The following is a 17,193-nucleotide window of genomic DNA, read 5'->3' on the forward strand; positions in this document are numbered from 1 at the left end:
AAACAGTGGTATTAAATCGCAGCAAATAGGTATACTTAAACATTTTGCAATTTCCCATCAACTAGATCCAAGTTCTGATGCATTTGTCGTTGGTGGAGCAGCAATTGTTTATTTCAGACCACCATAGGGGGCAAAAATATCTGATGATTATGCAAATGATGTCATACTGCCTTAAAGCCTTAAATCTTGCAACGATAGGTATCTTAAATGAATAATTTAAAGGCTTGGACGAGAAAAAAGGCAAGGTATTGGTGCTAAACGAAAGTTGGTGGTACTGGTAACACGCCAGGGATTTGGAGTAGTTTCTCTGTGAAGATGACAACAAAGCGGATCTGTTCAAGTTTCTTGCCGACATAATTCTTTAGTGATTTATAAAAATGCTTATGTTACTCAAGGTGAAAATATTCTTTGCAATTTCAATACGGATAATTCCCAGATATCCCCTTACCATGAAGAAACAGATATACGGTTGATTATTCATGATAAGTATGCTGCTGAAAATTATTGTTAAAAGTAGTACTAACAGTAGCATTACAAATTGCAGCACTCGCAAGACAAGTTGTGGACAAATTGTTAATAGGTTTTTGAAGGAATAAGGCTTTCTATGGCTTCCTCTACATGTCATAGCAAATCGTTTGTTCCTCGTGTAGCCGCTCTTCTTCTCTGCCATGCATTTAATGGGTGTGACAATGTGTCGGCATTTCATGGTAAAGCGAAGAGGTCAACTTTGCACACATAGAAGTATTCCCTGATGTAACGGACTTTTTTTAACCCGTTTTTGTATAAAAACACAGACACAGATATTGAGGTTCCCATCCGGATCACTTCAAAAGAGAAGCATATCAAAGTTAACATATTTGGGCTCATCTGGATTTATTCATTCGACAGGTTCTTGTACAAAGTCATGAACACTAGAGTTGGATGAAAGAAAGTAAAACAATGACAGTTGGAAACCAAAATAGATTGCTTTGGCTGCCGTTGCATCATCGTGTCAGGATTTTTTTAAATGCAAATGCAAGAAACCAAGCTGTGTCGGTAACTGTATATGCTACCGGTCTGGTCTTCCTTTTACAAGTGTGTGTATTGGTCACTGCCAGATAGTTATTAGATAGTCAACCTGTATTTATGCTTTTCTACCGGACAAAAACCGTGATATATCTTGTTAAGCTGATAGAAATGATAAAATTGACATTTTCCACGCTGTTGCCGCCATTTTGGAACCGGAAGTCATTTTTTTCTTCATGTATGTATTGTTTTATCGCACTTTACAAACTGTAATTGAAGTTTTATCAAAACAGACATTAGATTATACATGTGGCAGAGTCATATTTGATTGATATATCAAATATGATATTGATGATATTAATTTTATTGGAGTGTTTGATAGTTTGGTTACTCATTGTTTCTATTTCTAGCACTATTTTTCTAGTATCATTCTCTTTTCCCTTTGGTGAACCTCTTTTCTTTCATATCATTTTGGAGGGAAAATTCTAACCTTTTGATTGGTCAATCTTTAGGCCAAAGGTCTTACTATATGTTTTCATTGTTTCTGGTAGATTTATACTGCAGACATATTGGAATGTAGTGAAAATTACCTGCTTGTTATATTCAATTCTGACATTGATGATATTTGTATTATAATTCTTGGATTCTCAATATTCTTATATTCAGGATATGGATTGATACCTTATCAAGTTGTCAAATGAGTAGTGCTCAGATTTTAATGTACACAGCACTGTGATATTCCAGCTAGTACACTGACCTTTGTACCATATACATGGTAAGCATTGTGTTCTATGTTGTTTATTTGTAATGTCTGTACTGTCTATGTTTTATTCAAGTAATTGTCTGTTTATGTGAAGTGTAGTTTATGTAATATCTTTATGTTGGTCAGAATTTGTATACTTTGTATACAAATATATTTATAAAATGGACAACTCATTAATAGATTTGAGATGTATATAATTATTAATTATTATGAGAAACATATGAATAATGTATTGGAAAGTTAACCAAAGAGTTAGATTTGAGTGCTTTTAGGACTTATTTCAGTATATAGATATCTAAAGGAATAAATATGAATTGTAGTTATTCCCCTTTGCCCATATGTTATATGTACTGTCTTGTCATGTGAATATTTATTATTTGTTATTATATGTTGTAGGGTCTTAAATATTTGTGTATTAAAAGAACAGAACCCTAGATTAGTTTTCGTTGTATTTGACCAGAAAATACCCCGTTACATTTGGCGCCCAACGTGATTTACCATTTGGAGCCTCACAGAAGCTGTGACACGGAATGAACCGTGAACCGGAAGTGATTGTTTCACACATGGAAAGATGAGAAAAACAAGACAGTTTCATAATATTGTTGTGAACTTTTATGCTTTTGCATTGTGTATTTAGTATTTGTGATTGAAAGACATACTTAATTGGTGAGAATATATATCCCCCTACATAATTGTGTTTACATAGTACACATTGAGTGAAAGTACATGTAGTAAAAACTTGAAACATAATCAGCTGTTGAAATCCAAAATTGAAAACTGCATTTGTAAACATAGCAATTGCTTGTTTACTGTATTATACCAGTATATTTGGTTGACTTGACATTTCATTGAGCAATATATAGTAAGATAATTGGACTTATACAGTAAGCTCACAGAATTTCATTTTTTTGTTTGCATGTTTATTGTTCTTTGACTTGTTGATATTCAACATAGTATTAGGCAGTGAAATAGAAAGCTGATACATACTTTGTTGTCGTTTACAGTCAAGCAACGCATTTCATAGTACATTGTGTGTATATCTTGTGTTTGTATTGCATGTTTGTATTTGTGTTTAACATTGTGTTGTTCTTGTGTTGTGTAAATTAATTTTGTGTATCATATTATTCTACTTTTATATCATTGTGTGACCTTGACATTAGTGTACTTTGTGTCTCAGTACAGGTGTACTTGAATATAGGTTGACTGTTTACATAGAATTTATTTATTTATTTATTTTTATTTTTATTTTATTTAAACTTAAACTTTGTTTGATAAATAGGGATTTGATTAGGTTAGGCACTTAGTATAATTGTGTGTATGTGTCTGTGATTGGTTGTTTGTACTTTGAGAATGTGATACCTACCTATTACGTTACTTACAGTTTAGATCATACTAATCCCTTTTCATACTTTACTGTTTGGTACTACCTGACACTTAGTTGATTTATTGTGATTGGACAGTTGTAGTTTTCGTACTTGAGTTGATACTTTACTTGGAACTTTAGTCTTTACTGACTTGTGCTTTTGTAAGCTATTTAAGCAGTTACTTGGAGTTGCTTAAGTTCAGTGTGATTTATTTGAAGTTATAGTATTACATTATATGTGTTGAGTGTTTAATAAAGGTACCGAAGCCCTTTTTAGGTGCAGCAGTATTAGTATAGTATTTATTTTATGTGTGTGAACAGGTAAGCGAGACATATTGTATTGTGAGTCACACATTATATTTGCGACACATAGGTTATATGTGAGATATAACATTGAGCGATACATGTACATGGTATATTGAGTGAGACACATAGGTTAGGTATATAGAACTTTAGTATACATGCTTTAGTTATATATATTATTTACTACACTACATTATCTATACATTTGTTGATACATACTAGGTATATCTATTATTTTTTTCTTATGTTTATTGGTTATTGTAAGGGGAGATAATTAATATATTACATTTATATCTTTTGTAGATTGGTTTGATTTGATATCAAGGGAGATAATCCTAATACATTTTATTTTTTTGTAGATTGTTTCAGTTAGTTTCATATTCAGGGGAGGTAATTCATTGTATACATTCATTTACTCAGGTATTAGTTTAGTATTTCACCTTACTAAAGGGAAATAACTCATACTATTTTGCTATTTTACATTACATTTACTGATTTATAGTAAGTTTACTTGATAGTTGTTGACTTCATTTAAGTTTTTCATTTCTCATTTTCTTATTTATACTTTTTCATTTATTTTTTTGATTCGATATTGATTACATATTAGATTTCATTTGATATTCTGTATTTATAAGCTTATTACTAATCTTTTTGTGTATTTTGTATTTACATTTTCTATTGATTAGTATTTATAATTGTAATTTATTTCAGATTATTTCTTTCATTCTTGAGATTTGATATATTACTTTGAGATATATTCTTTGTACATTACATTAATTTTCATTAGTATATTTTCTCATTTAGTCGATACTTTATATATATTATTTTCTTTTCAGACATTTGATTTTGATTCAGTTTTGACTGATATTTATTTTGCTCTTTATTTTACACCTCTAGGTGTTTGTCTATTTAGTACTTAGTACATTTTTTTCCTTCTCTTCTCTTTATTTCTTTATTTACACCTGTTGGTGTTTTCATATTTATACTTAGTGGTAGTTTACTTGAATTATAGGTATTTGTAGTTTCAACTTACATTTTCTTGAACAACACTAATAATTATTTATAGAACAGGATGTATATACATACACCGTCATCATGAGCGGATTTGAGGACCTTGCTAAGGCATTGCAATCCTTAGGAGAAAAACCTGGAGACATACCACAGAACATAAAGGATTTAATGTCATCATTAGTTAAGGAGGATAAATCTGACGTGAAAGCAGGAATAAAACCAACATCTACTTACGTCAACTCACCAAGATTACCGTTCTTTTCAGGAAAAGATAAGTTAGGAGGTGGAGAAGTAACATATGATTTGTGGAGATATGAACTAGTATGTCTTATCAACGACAAAACCCACAGCAAAGAGTTGATAACTCAGTCAGTACGAAGATCATTGAAGGATCCAGCAGGAAAAGTAGTGATGCGTATTGGTCCACATGCAGAATTATCAGCAATATTAAAGAAGTTAGACAGCGTATTTGGTGTAGTAGAGGAGAAGGAATCTGTCATGCGAGAATTCTACAATGCCACTCAACATGAAGATGAAGATATGTCTGCATGGAGTTTTAGATTAGAAGATATATTGGAGAAAGCTATACAGACGGAGAAAGTTAAAAGATCTGAAGCAGATGAAATGCTACATGACATGTTATGGAAAAGATTACGCCAGAATTTGAAAGCTATCAGCCATTACGAGAAAGAGATTTATACAACATTTGATTCTTTGCGTGTTGCCTTACGGAGGATAGAGAAGGATAACATTTTAGATATGCCTACATTGAAGACTACAACAAAAGGAACATCAAAGAAGGCAATCACCACGCTTAAGAATACTGATGATGATGATGATGATGATAAGGATGATTACAATGAACAAGAGGAAGGTTTTACAGGATTCATGAATGTAATAACAACAAGATTAGATAGAATTGAAACTGGTATGCAGCAACATCAAAATCAGAACTTGTATTAAGATCAAAGTAAAGGAAACTATAGAGGCAATAATTATAGAGGAAATTATAGAGGCAATAGTTATAGAGGAAACTATAGAGGAAATAATTATAGAGGAAATCAAAGAGGTAATTACCAAGGTAATTATACAACAGGTAGAGGGTATGGTCAAGGATATGAGAAACAGCAACCCGCATTTGAAGGACAGCAACCCACATATGACAGGCAGAGACCTATATACTGTAGGAAATGTGGTCAAGAGGGACATTTTGCGAGAGGATGTGCCAATAAGTCAAATCAGTTCCAGAATTTAAACTCCAGGGAGTCTACGCCAAGGGGCGGGATGTAGACAGTTTTGATAGCAGCCCCATACAGCCAATTTGTAGAAGTACAGCAGCTAATAAGATACCACCTGGACTTTGTGGTTCACCGACTGAAACAAAAGTTACTTTGGAAGGAATAGAATCAACTTCTTTATTAGACACTGGATCAACTGTTTCCACAGTAAGTAAGTCATTCTACAACCAGCATCTTCAACATATACCGATACAGACTTTTAGTCAGCTACTAAAGATTGAATGTGCAGATGGTGAATCGTTACCTTATATTGGATATATAGAAGTGGATTTACATATTAAACAGCTAGATCAACACCACACTTGTATATTTTTGGTTGTTCCTGACAGTGAATACAACTCAGCTGTACCACTCCTACTAGGTACCAACTTACTAACAAACATCATGGATAGTTGCCGTCAACAACATGGAATTAAATTTTTACAGTCTGCTAAGTTAACCACACCATGGTATACATCATTCCGCTGTATTACTTTGAGAGAGAAAGAGCTACAAAGGAACAAGAATCAATTGGCAGTCATTAAGAATGCAGAACAGAAACCGATAACCATACCACCGAATTCCAACATATGTATAGCTGGTTACATTGATAAAGCGTTACCATATCATTCAACATCAGCCATGGTACATCAAACATTGCAGTCAGTCATACCACATGATTTAGATATTGAACCATCTTTAATTAGTTACAAATATGGAATCAGCCAACGAATAGATGTGAACATCAGCAACATAACAACTAGAACTGTTACTATTCAACCTAAGTCAGTGATTGCTGAATTACAACCAGTAGATATTCAAGACCAGCCTGATTTATCTAATACAGATTTTGCCACACCACTTTTGGAACAAGTAAAGATTGATGTAAAGAATTTGTCACCTGATGAACTTGAGAGAGGAAAGAACTTCATAACATCATACAGCGACATCTTTTCTAAGTGCGATATTGATGTTGGACATACACATCTGGTACAACATGAGATTGAACTTGATGAAACCCATCCTTTTAAACAGAGATATAGAAGCATACCACCAGCTATGTATGAGGAGGTAAAGGCTCACATTCACCAGTTGTTGAGAGCAGGGATTATAAGGAAGTCTCACAGCCCTTATTCATCAAATGTAGTACTCGTCAAGAAGAAAGATGGCTCTCTTCGCATGTGTGTGGATTTTCGTCAGTTAAACAACCATACGAAAAAGATTCATTTGCTTTGCCACGTATACAGGACATTCTAGACCGCTTAGCAGGGAATAAGTACTTTACTGTCATCGATATGAAAAGTGGATACCATCAGGTCGAGATATTGGAAGCACATAAAGAAAGAACAGCATTTACTGTAGGACCACTTGGATTGTATGAATACAACCGCATGCCATTCGGTTTGACGAATTCACCAGCTACTTACCAACGTCTCATGCAAGAATGTCTCAGCGATTACCATATGAACATCTGTTGTATTTTTATTGATGACATCATTATTTTTGCAGACTCCTATGAAGAACATCTTAAGCGATTGAAGTTAGTATTTGATAGAATCCGGGAAGCAAACCTGAAGTTATCACCTGGGAAATGCTCATTCTTCATGCCACGAGTTAAGTATGTTGGCCACATAGTATCCAAAGATGGTGTAGAAACAGACCCAGAGAAAATAGATAAAGTGATGTCTTGGCCTACTCCAACTACACCAGAGGAAGTTCGACGGTTTATAGGATTCGCTGGTTATTACCGTAAATTCATTATGAACTTCAGCCAGATAGCAAGACCATTGACTGATCTTATGCCAGCACCAAAACCAAAATCAGGAAAGAAGAAAAAAGAGAACAACACCCTTGGACTTGGGGAGACAAAGAAGAAACAGCCTTTAATCAGCTTAAGCAGAGTTTAGCGACCGCACCTATATTGGCTTATCCAGATTATCACAGACCATTTGAGTTACATACGGATGCCAGTGGTTTAGGTTTAGGAGCTGTGCTGTATCAAGAGCAAGAAACCAAACTCAGAGTAGTTGCATATTCCAGCAGAGGATTGACCAAGGCTGAGAAAAACTATCCTGCTCATAAGATGGAATTCCTCGCTCTGAAATGGGCCATTACAGATAAGTTCCACGATTACTTGTATGGAAACCGATTTCATGTGGTAACAGACAACAACCCATTAACTTACGTACTTACATCAGCGAAGTTAGATGCAACAGGTCATAGATGGTTATCAGCACTTGCAGCATATGATTTTGACATATCATACAGACCAGGAAAGATTAACAACGATGCTGATGCTCTTTCAAGATTACCACCAGCACAGGAAGCTACCTTATCTTCGGACAGTATCAAGGCAATTTGTGGAACCATAGGAACACCATATGTTGACACTTTAGTTGTTGAGCCTGATGTTATCAACACCATGAACATTGATCTACATATGCAAGTGGAGCATAATATCGATTGGGCTACAGTTCAACAGTCAGATACACATCTTAAGCCTTGGATTGCCTTTGTGAAGTCAGGATCTAAACCCAAGAAAGGACAGTTACCATCCAGTTCTCTTAATCGACACTTTGATCAGTTGAAGTTGCATGACAACATACTATACAGGGAGATTACTATTGATGGAAGAAATGTTAGACAGTTAGTTCTGCCATCTTCACATGTACCTGTAGTATTGGAAGCATTGCACAATGAGATGGGTCATCCAGGAAGAGATAGGACAAACAGCTTAGTCAGAGATAGATTTTACTGGCCAGCCATGCACAAGGATATTGATGAATGGATTAGTCACTGTGACAGATGTCTCAAGAGAAAGAAAGATCCACACAGAGCTCCATTGATCAACATTTCATCATCACAGCCTATGGAGTTGGTGTGTTTGGACTTTTTAACATTGGAACCATCTACAGGAGGCATACAGAATATACTTGTAATCACTGACCATTATACACGATATGCTCAAGCTGTACCAACAAGGAACCAGACCGCTCGAACAACAGCAGAAGCTCTGTTTAACAGTTTTATAGTGCATTATGGAATACCACAGAGATTGCACTCAGACCAAGGAGCCAACTTTGAAAGCAATGTGATTAAGGAACTTTGTCAACTACTTGGAGTACAGAAATCAAGAACAACACCTTATCACCCCATGGGAAATGGCATGACTGAGAGGTTCAACAGGACTCTACTTGGCATGTTGGGAACCTTACAGCCACACCAGAAGGTAAATTGGAAGACTCATGTTGCTCCACTTGTACATGCTTACAACTGTACCCGCCATGAAGCTACCAGCCATTCGCCTTATTTTCTGATGTTTGGTCGAGAACCTAATTTGCCTATAGATATAGCCTTTGGACTTACCACAGATACAGTCAGACAGCCACAGTCCAAATACATTCAGGAACTAAGAGAGAGACTCGTTAAAGCTTATGAGTTGGCATCTAAGGCTGCAGACAGAGCTAGAGAGAAACAGAAGACAGGATATGATTTAAAAGTCAGAGGAGCTACTTTAGAAATTGGAGATAAAGTATTGGTGAAAGTGGTAGCCTATGATGGAAAACACAAGATAGCTGACCGTTGGGAAGATGATGTCTATGTTATCATTGGTCAACCGAATAGTGATGTGCCAGTTTACACTGTACAGAAGGAGAACGGAGAGGGCCGTAGACGCACACTTCATAGAAATCTTCTTTTGCCTGTGGGAAACATCAATCAGAGAAAGTCAGAACCACCACCCAAACCAGTACCACCTCCAAGAACACGATTAAGACAAAGAATTGAACAGCCATCACCAGAGCCATCTGATTATGAAAGTAGTGAGGAGGAGTTAGATGTTCTTGTTAGATTAGATTATGATATTCCACCTCATCATATGGAACCTATTCTACAAGATATGGACACTCCAGTACAGAATGACACAGAATTAGATGGGGACGCCCACTCTACTGCAACTGGTGCCAGTGGAGATTCTGATGATCAACGCACAGAAGGAAGCGCTTCAGGAGAACAGGATGAGATAGTGACACAACCTGAACCAGTTGTGAGGACATTACCTCCGATGCCTGTACCTAGACGGTCAACACGTACCCGTCTTGAACCAGAATGGATACGCTCAGGTAAGTTTGTTCACAAGGTTGCTGTTCCTGTACAGCAACAGTGGGAACAAAAGGCTAAGTTCATATCTGATTGTTTGAGACATGGTTTATTTCCAGGATTAGAGAGACAAGCAGGCGAGGCACTACTCGCAGTGATTACTAATGATTAGTATTTTGTTATATTTATTTTAGGACATTTTATTATTGCTATTTTTATATGTATGTATTTCTCCTTGTAAATGACCGGGACGTCATTTTACATCGAGGGAGAGTTTGTGGCAGAGTCATATTTGATTGATAAATCAAATATGATATTGATGATATTAATTTTATTGGAGTGTTTGATAGTTTGGTTACTCATTGTTTCTATTTCTAGCACTATTGTTCTAGTATCATTCTCTTTTCCCTTTGGTGAACCTCTTTTCTTTCATATCATTTTGGAGGGAAAATTCTAACCTTTTGATTGGTCAATCTTTAGGCCAAAGGTCTTACTATATGTTTTCATTGTTTCTGGTAGATTTATACTGCAGACATATTGGAATGTAGTGAAAATTACCTGCTTGTTATATTCAATTCTGACATTGATGATATTTGTATTATAATTCTTGGATTCTCAATATTCTTATATTCAGGATATGGATTGATACCTTATCAAGTTGTCAAATGAGTAGTGCTCAGATTTTAATGTACACAGCACTGTGATATTCCAGCTAGTACACTGACCTTTGTACCATATACATGGTAAGCATTGTGTTCTATGTTGTTTATTTGTAATGTCTGTACTGTCTATGTTTTATTCAAGTAATTGTCTGTTTATGTGAAGTGTAGTTTATGTAATATCTTTATGTTGGTCAGAATTTGTATACTTTGTATACAAATATATTTATAAAATGGACAACTCATTAATAGATTTGAGATGTATATAATTATTAATTATTATGAGATACATATGAATAATGTATTGGAAAGTTAACCAAAGAGTTAGATTTGAGTGCTTTTAGGACTTATTTCAGTATATAGATATCTAAAGGAATAAATATGAATTGTAGTTATTCCCCTTTGCCCATATGTTATATGTAAGTGTCTTGTCATGTGAATATTTATTATTTGTTATTATATGTTGTAGGGTCTTAAATATTTGTGTATTAAAAGAACAGAACCCTAGATTAGTTTTCGTTGTATTTGACCAGAAAATACCCCGTTACATACATATATAACAACTTTAAAAGGATTTACGAAATGTAGCCAATTAGATATGACGCCATTTCCAAATGGGTGGTGGCCATTTTGAAAAAATGAAAAAAAAATGATGGCCAGCAGCGGATTTTTTTTATTTATCATTTATTCAACCTATATATCAAATTTCATGCTTGTATCACGATTTGCACAATTATGTCCATAATATCTCCCACTACCTGTAATTCAGTGTTTTTCGTTTTTTGTTGTTGAATATCATATTTGTGTTTTGTTTATTGTTTTGTACATACATCAGACCGTTAGCTTTCTCGTTTGAATTGGTTATCATTTGTCAGTTTGGTGCCTTTTATAGCCAATCTGATTAAAATATAGATCCACAGTCCAAGCTATGCTAATTACAAGATGCTGAAAACACTCAATTTTACTTTCTTTTCAGGTAATTATTACATCAGCCAATGAAATTTCAGCCTTCAGATTTTTGAAGGTGTGTATTAATCATACAAAACCAGAGTTTCCCAAATGGTCTATAAATCCGAAGGATAATGGAGCTTTTTAAGATCATTGTTAGCAAAGCATGGACATATGATATGTATTTTAATCAGATAGTTTTATAGCTTTCTATGCGGTTTAGGTTTTGCTCCTTGTTGAAGTAAATACAGTCACATATAGTTGTTATCCTCTACGTTATTTGGTTCTTGCGGGAGAGTTGTCTCATTGGAAATGTTACCACATCCTCTTATTTTTATATTGAATTGCTCAATCTGTTGATATTTAATTCATGTTGTTTTACTCTCTAATATCGGCCCCTACTCCACTGAGTAAAGTTCACTTTCACAGTACAAGTCACAATCTTGTGCAATACAAACTTAGTGACTTACAAGTGCAATACAAACTTTGTGACTTACATGTGCAATACAAACTTTGTGACTTACAAGTGCAATACAAACATTAAATTTATGAACATAACTTCAATTTGAAAATTAAAAAAAATAATTTTGTTTGTACTCAAAACGACAAAAGAAAACACATCCTATTTATTAACCTTACATACAAGACATAACTGTTTTACTAGTCATATCGTTGTTGTATTAATAATTACAAAACTGACAATTTGTAAGTGAATTACATTTTGTACATACTTTATGTTTCTCGTGTAACAATGTATTGATAGTGATATTCGTCAATCGAAGAATTCATGGTTGACATATTAACGTTCTTTTTTTTACAGTTATTACAACTAGAATTACATCAAAGCAGAAGAACTTTGATATGTATATTTCTTTGTGTCTAATAAAAGTGTCTGGATTGGGGTCCCTCATATCTATATTCTTTGCTTTTTTATATCATTTTTCTCTATTCTGTATATATATTCATTATTATTCTTTATTCAATTTGCTCATTATTATTTTTTTTATTCATTTTGCTCATTATTCTCTATTCTTTATTTATTTTGCTCAATATTCTCTATTCGTTATTCATTTTGCTCAATATTCTTTATTCTTTATTTATTTTGCTCATTATTCTCTATTCTTTATATTCAAAGGGGTACAGAACACCTAAGGGAGTTATCTCTTTAAAAATCAGCTGAATGTTTAAATCACATACGATTAGTAAAGAGAAATCAAGTTCCCAATGATCAAGATTATCGTTTGTCAAAATGCTTCATATCCAATGAAGTAATTTCTGTAAATTGCGAGATTCAAATTTCTTGAAATATTCATATGTTTGTCGAGAGGTCAAAGTTAATATTTTGTCAAAATTTGATGAAAATTAAACGAGCCAAATCTATATATTTGTCAAAGTGGTGGGTACCCCTTAAGCACCCAATTATTTGCTATTCTTTAAATTGTCTGCCTAGTTTTCTCCATTCTTTATTTGTTTTGCATTTTATTCTGCACTTTTTGCCCATCATTCTTTATTCTGTAAACCCCATCCAGACCCTCTTAAAGCGTATTCTGTAAACCCCATCCAGACCCTCTTAAAGCTTATACTTCTATTATATATATATATACATATATATTCATTTTATGATTGGTTTAACTGTACTAGGGAAATCAGATTTGTGAAATGATAAATGCTAATGCTAATTGATATTTTAATGAGTTAATCCTACATCATTTGAAACCTATGCATCATTATACATGACAATTATGCTTTTACAGTTTTTACTTATTTTGATAGCAAGCTTAATCTTATAGTTATTTGTTGCTATGATTGATTTTGTGAAATATTTTAACTGTTTGAAATAAAAACTTAAAAAGTCAAACGTTTTATCGACTTCGATTCCCTGTACATCACTGTGGTACAGTATCAAAAAGCACGTGTCGTTTATTAAACAAAAATGTCACTCCGTTATACGGTCCACAATTTATAACCTACTTTGTGTCACAACTGGTCTTTCAAAGAAAGCCCTGCCTTTATAGCTGTAAGTTCCTTCAGGTACTTTTGTCATACCAATGGTTTTCATTGTATGGTCAATAAAGTCTATATCCTCGTTGCATCGAACATCAATCGTAAACACATCAGTGACATGTTCCAAGAAAATCCGTAAATACAGTATGATATGTTCTAATAAAGTACTTCCGTTTTTACCATATATATCAAGTTTGCAAAAAGTTTCACCGTTCAGTAAACGAAAGTAACTGCAGAAAGTTAAAAGTGTTTTATCAAATGTTTTTGGATATGAAATAACTGCGCTCGTTCTTTCCATCAGTATCAGAGGTGAGTTTTCCTGTTGAATGTGGTACAACACTGAATCCACTGCCAGACGGCCATCTTTGAACACATTTGGATATTTTTCCTTCGATGCAAGAATTTTTCGAAAATCAACTGTGACCAATATTTCTGTATAGAAACAGTCATATTGAGACTTTTGAATACTTTTCTGCACTGAAGTTTTTGATCCAGCATAAAATGTACATTTCTAAAATAAAAATATACATTGAAACCTTCGAAGGCAATCAATATAAAAATCAGACTAAACTATATATATAAACCAGATGCACCGCAGGGCACATCTTTATACGACCGCAGAGGTCGAACCCTGAACAGTTGGAGGCAAGTATGGACAAAACAGTCAAGCTTGATACAGCTCTGATTTTGGATTGTGATTAAATAGTTGACACAACATAGGTTTCTGACACAGAATGAATTTGGTATAAGAACTAAAACTTAAAAACTTAAAATTTTTAAATTGGACATTTACCAATTATGGTCCAAATTCAATATCCAAAATCTAAATACATGGTTAGATTCAGCATATCAAAGAACCCCAAGAATTCAATTTTTGATGAAATCAAATAAAGTTAAATTTTTTACCCTTTAGACCTCAATGTGGACCAATTTGATAACCGGGCCCAAATATCAACAATCTAAATACTTGGTAAGATTCAGCATATCGAAAAAATATATTCAATTTTTTGTTGAAATCAAACAAAATTTAATTTTGGACCCTGATTTGGACCCACTTGAAAACTGGGTCCATAATCAAAAATCGAAGTACATGTTTAGATTCAGCATATCAAAGAACCCCAAGAATCCAATTTTTGTTAAAATCAAACTAACTTAAAGTTTAATTTTGGACCCTTTGGACCTTAATGTACACCAATTTAAAAACGGGACCAAAAATTTAGGAATCTAAATACACGGTTAGATTCGGAATATCAAAGAACCCCAATAATTCAATTTTTGATGAAATCAAACAAAGTTTATTTTTGAACCCTTTTGGCCCCTAATTCCTAAACAATCCCAACCTTCCTTTTGTGGTCATAAACCTTGTGTTTAAATTTCATAGATTTCTATTTACTTATACTAAAGTTATTGTGCAAACACCAAGAAAAATGCTTATTTGGGCCCTGTTTTGGCCCGTAATTGTTAAACTGTTGGGACCAAAACTCCCAAAATCAATCCCAACCTCCCTTTTTTGGTCATGAACCTTGTGTTAAAATTTCATAGATTTCTATTTACTTATACTAAAGTTATTGGGCGAAAACCAAGAAAAATGCTTATTTCGGCCCTTTTTGGGCCCCAAATTGTTAAACTGTTGGGACCAAAACTCCCAAAATCAATCCTAATCTTTCTTTTTTGGTCATGAACCTTGTGTTAAAATTTCATAGATTTCTATTTACTCATACTTAAGTTTTTGTGCGAAAACCAAGAAAAATGCTTATTTGGGCCCTTTTTTGGCACCTTATTCTTAAACTGTTGGGACCAAATCTCCCAAAATCAATCCCAACCTTCCCTTGTGGTTATAAACCTTGTGTTAAAATGTCATAGGTTTCTATTTACTTATACAAAAGTTATAGTGCGAAAACCAAATGTCTTCGGACGACGACTACGACGTGATCAATATATGGACCACAGAATTTTTTTTTTGCGGTCGTATAAAAACTGAATGTGCTTTTTGAAGTTACGTGCTCGCTTCGAATGCGGGAGATAGTCATTCATAAGCCCCCGTCTTGATCTAATTTAATCCTTCAAAATTGGTAAATGCCTCTTCTTAATCAAGCACATGACATTTAGGAGCAGGAATAAAAGCTGGTTCATCCAGCATATGACTGTCTAGAGAATGTATATTTGTGAGCTACCACGTTAAAATCGGACTTAGTGCGTTAGTCTTGTACAACAAACGGTATATGCATCTTTCATAAATGAAATTAATATGAGTAATGTATGGGACTCTATACAAACTTTTGAAAAAGAATCTTGGCACCATGAAGTATGGAATGATAAAAATAATGTCAATGGTAATAAATTAAGACTTTATAGATTGTTTAAAACTTGTATTGGTACGGAGCCTTATGTAAAGGTAGTTAATAATAGATGCCACCGACGTATTTTGTCACTATTCAGAGCTGGTTCGTTACAACTTAAAGTTGAAACAGGTCGATATGCTAGACCACCAGAACCTCTACAAGACCGTTTATGTATTTTTTGTGATAGTTGCCAAATTGAAGATGAAAAACACTTTCTTTTTACTTGTTGTTTTTACTCTGATATCAGACATGAATTATATGCCAAAGCCTGTCTTTTAAATGTTGATTTTGAGTATTTATGTGACATTGAAAAACTTCGTTATCTTATGTGTAATGAGAATATGGTTCCTCTTTTAGCTAGTTCCCTTTATCATATGTTTTATCGACGAAAACATGTCATCTAGAAATTATATATGTTTTTTTTTATTATTATTTTTTTTTTATTTACGAAATACTTTTTAAATGTAACAAAGCTGTCCTTTTATGTATGTATTAGATGTTTGTTTTAATGATAGTGTCTCATAAGTCGTTTTCGGCTGGCATCCTTTTACTTAAATGTTAGGTTCTTATGACTTTATGTGTATATATATATTGATATTGTAATGGATGGTGACACTTTAATAAAATAAATCTAAATCTTATCATAAACATAGCAAAGTCCTAAATATTAAAGCAATATTTGCCGAGGCAGTAATTAATCAATGAATGACTCACACAATTAATCAAATAGGTCAAATAGTTTTGTCTGGGTAACATGATTTATTGTTAGGGAGATTAGTGTGCAAACATGTTGAACGCCGACACAATTTGTATGCGCCTTTCCCATCCAAGTCAAGAGCCTGCTATTCAGTGGTTGTCGTTTGTTGCTGTATATCATATTTGTTTTTTCGTTTATTGTTTAGTGCATAAAGTTGTTGTTCTTCATTGAAAGGTTTTTTTTTTCATTTTGTAATGTCAGTTTTTATGGCTTACTTTACCATGTTAGTTTGCTCATTGTTGAAGGGTTAATGGTGACACATAGTTGCTTACATCTACGTCATTTTTTTTCTGTTGGATAATTGTTTCATTAGCCATTACACCAAATCTACTTGCATACAGAACATTAAAGACATTAAAGCTCTACACATGGCACCACGTCTATAGCATGTCGAATAAGGAAGCCTGGTCATGGTCAACTGGCAAGTGTATGTTATGGAGCGGGTAGAAAACATTTACTTGTTAATCGAACTATCACACTTGATACATATGGCAATATGTTGTTTACAGCATTTAGTTAGACAAAACAGTGTACCTATTAGCTGGGAAACAGAAAGAGCTAGTACATGTAGTAGCAATTTCTAGAATTTCAAATTGCAGTGAGTCGTAAAAAAAATATAAGTATGTAAGTATTATAACCATGGTTACATTGATTTTATTTAAA

The 17,193-nt window shown here is 33.8% G+C and overlaps 1 long non-coding RNA gene across 1 annotated transcript; it reads left to right on the forward strand.

Moving 5' to 3' along the window:
- The first annotated feature begins 1,396 nt into the window (after window positions 1-1,396).
- LOC139485803 (uncharacterized) lies at window positions 1,397-10,563 on the forward strand. Its single transcript, XR_011655401.1, has 3 exons — window positions 1,397-1,780; window positions 2,165-2,434; window positions 10,455-10,563. It is a non-coding gene; the product is annotated as an uncharacterized lncRNA (long non-coding RNA).
- Window positions 10,564-17,193: the final 6,630 nt, after the last annotated feature.

This window comes from Mytilus edulis, chromosome 8 (genome assembly GCF_963676685.1).
Source record: "Mytilus edulis chromosome 8, xbMytEdul2.2, whole genome shotgun sequence".
Lineage (NCBI taxonomy): Eukaryota > Metazoa > Mollusca > Bivalvia > Mytilida > Mytilidae > Mytilus > Mytilus edulis.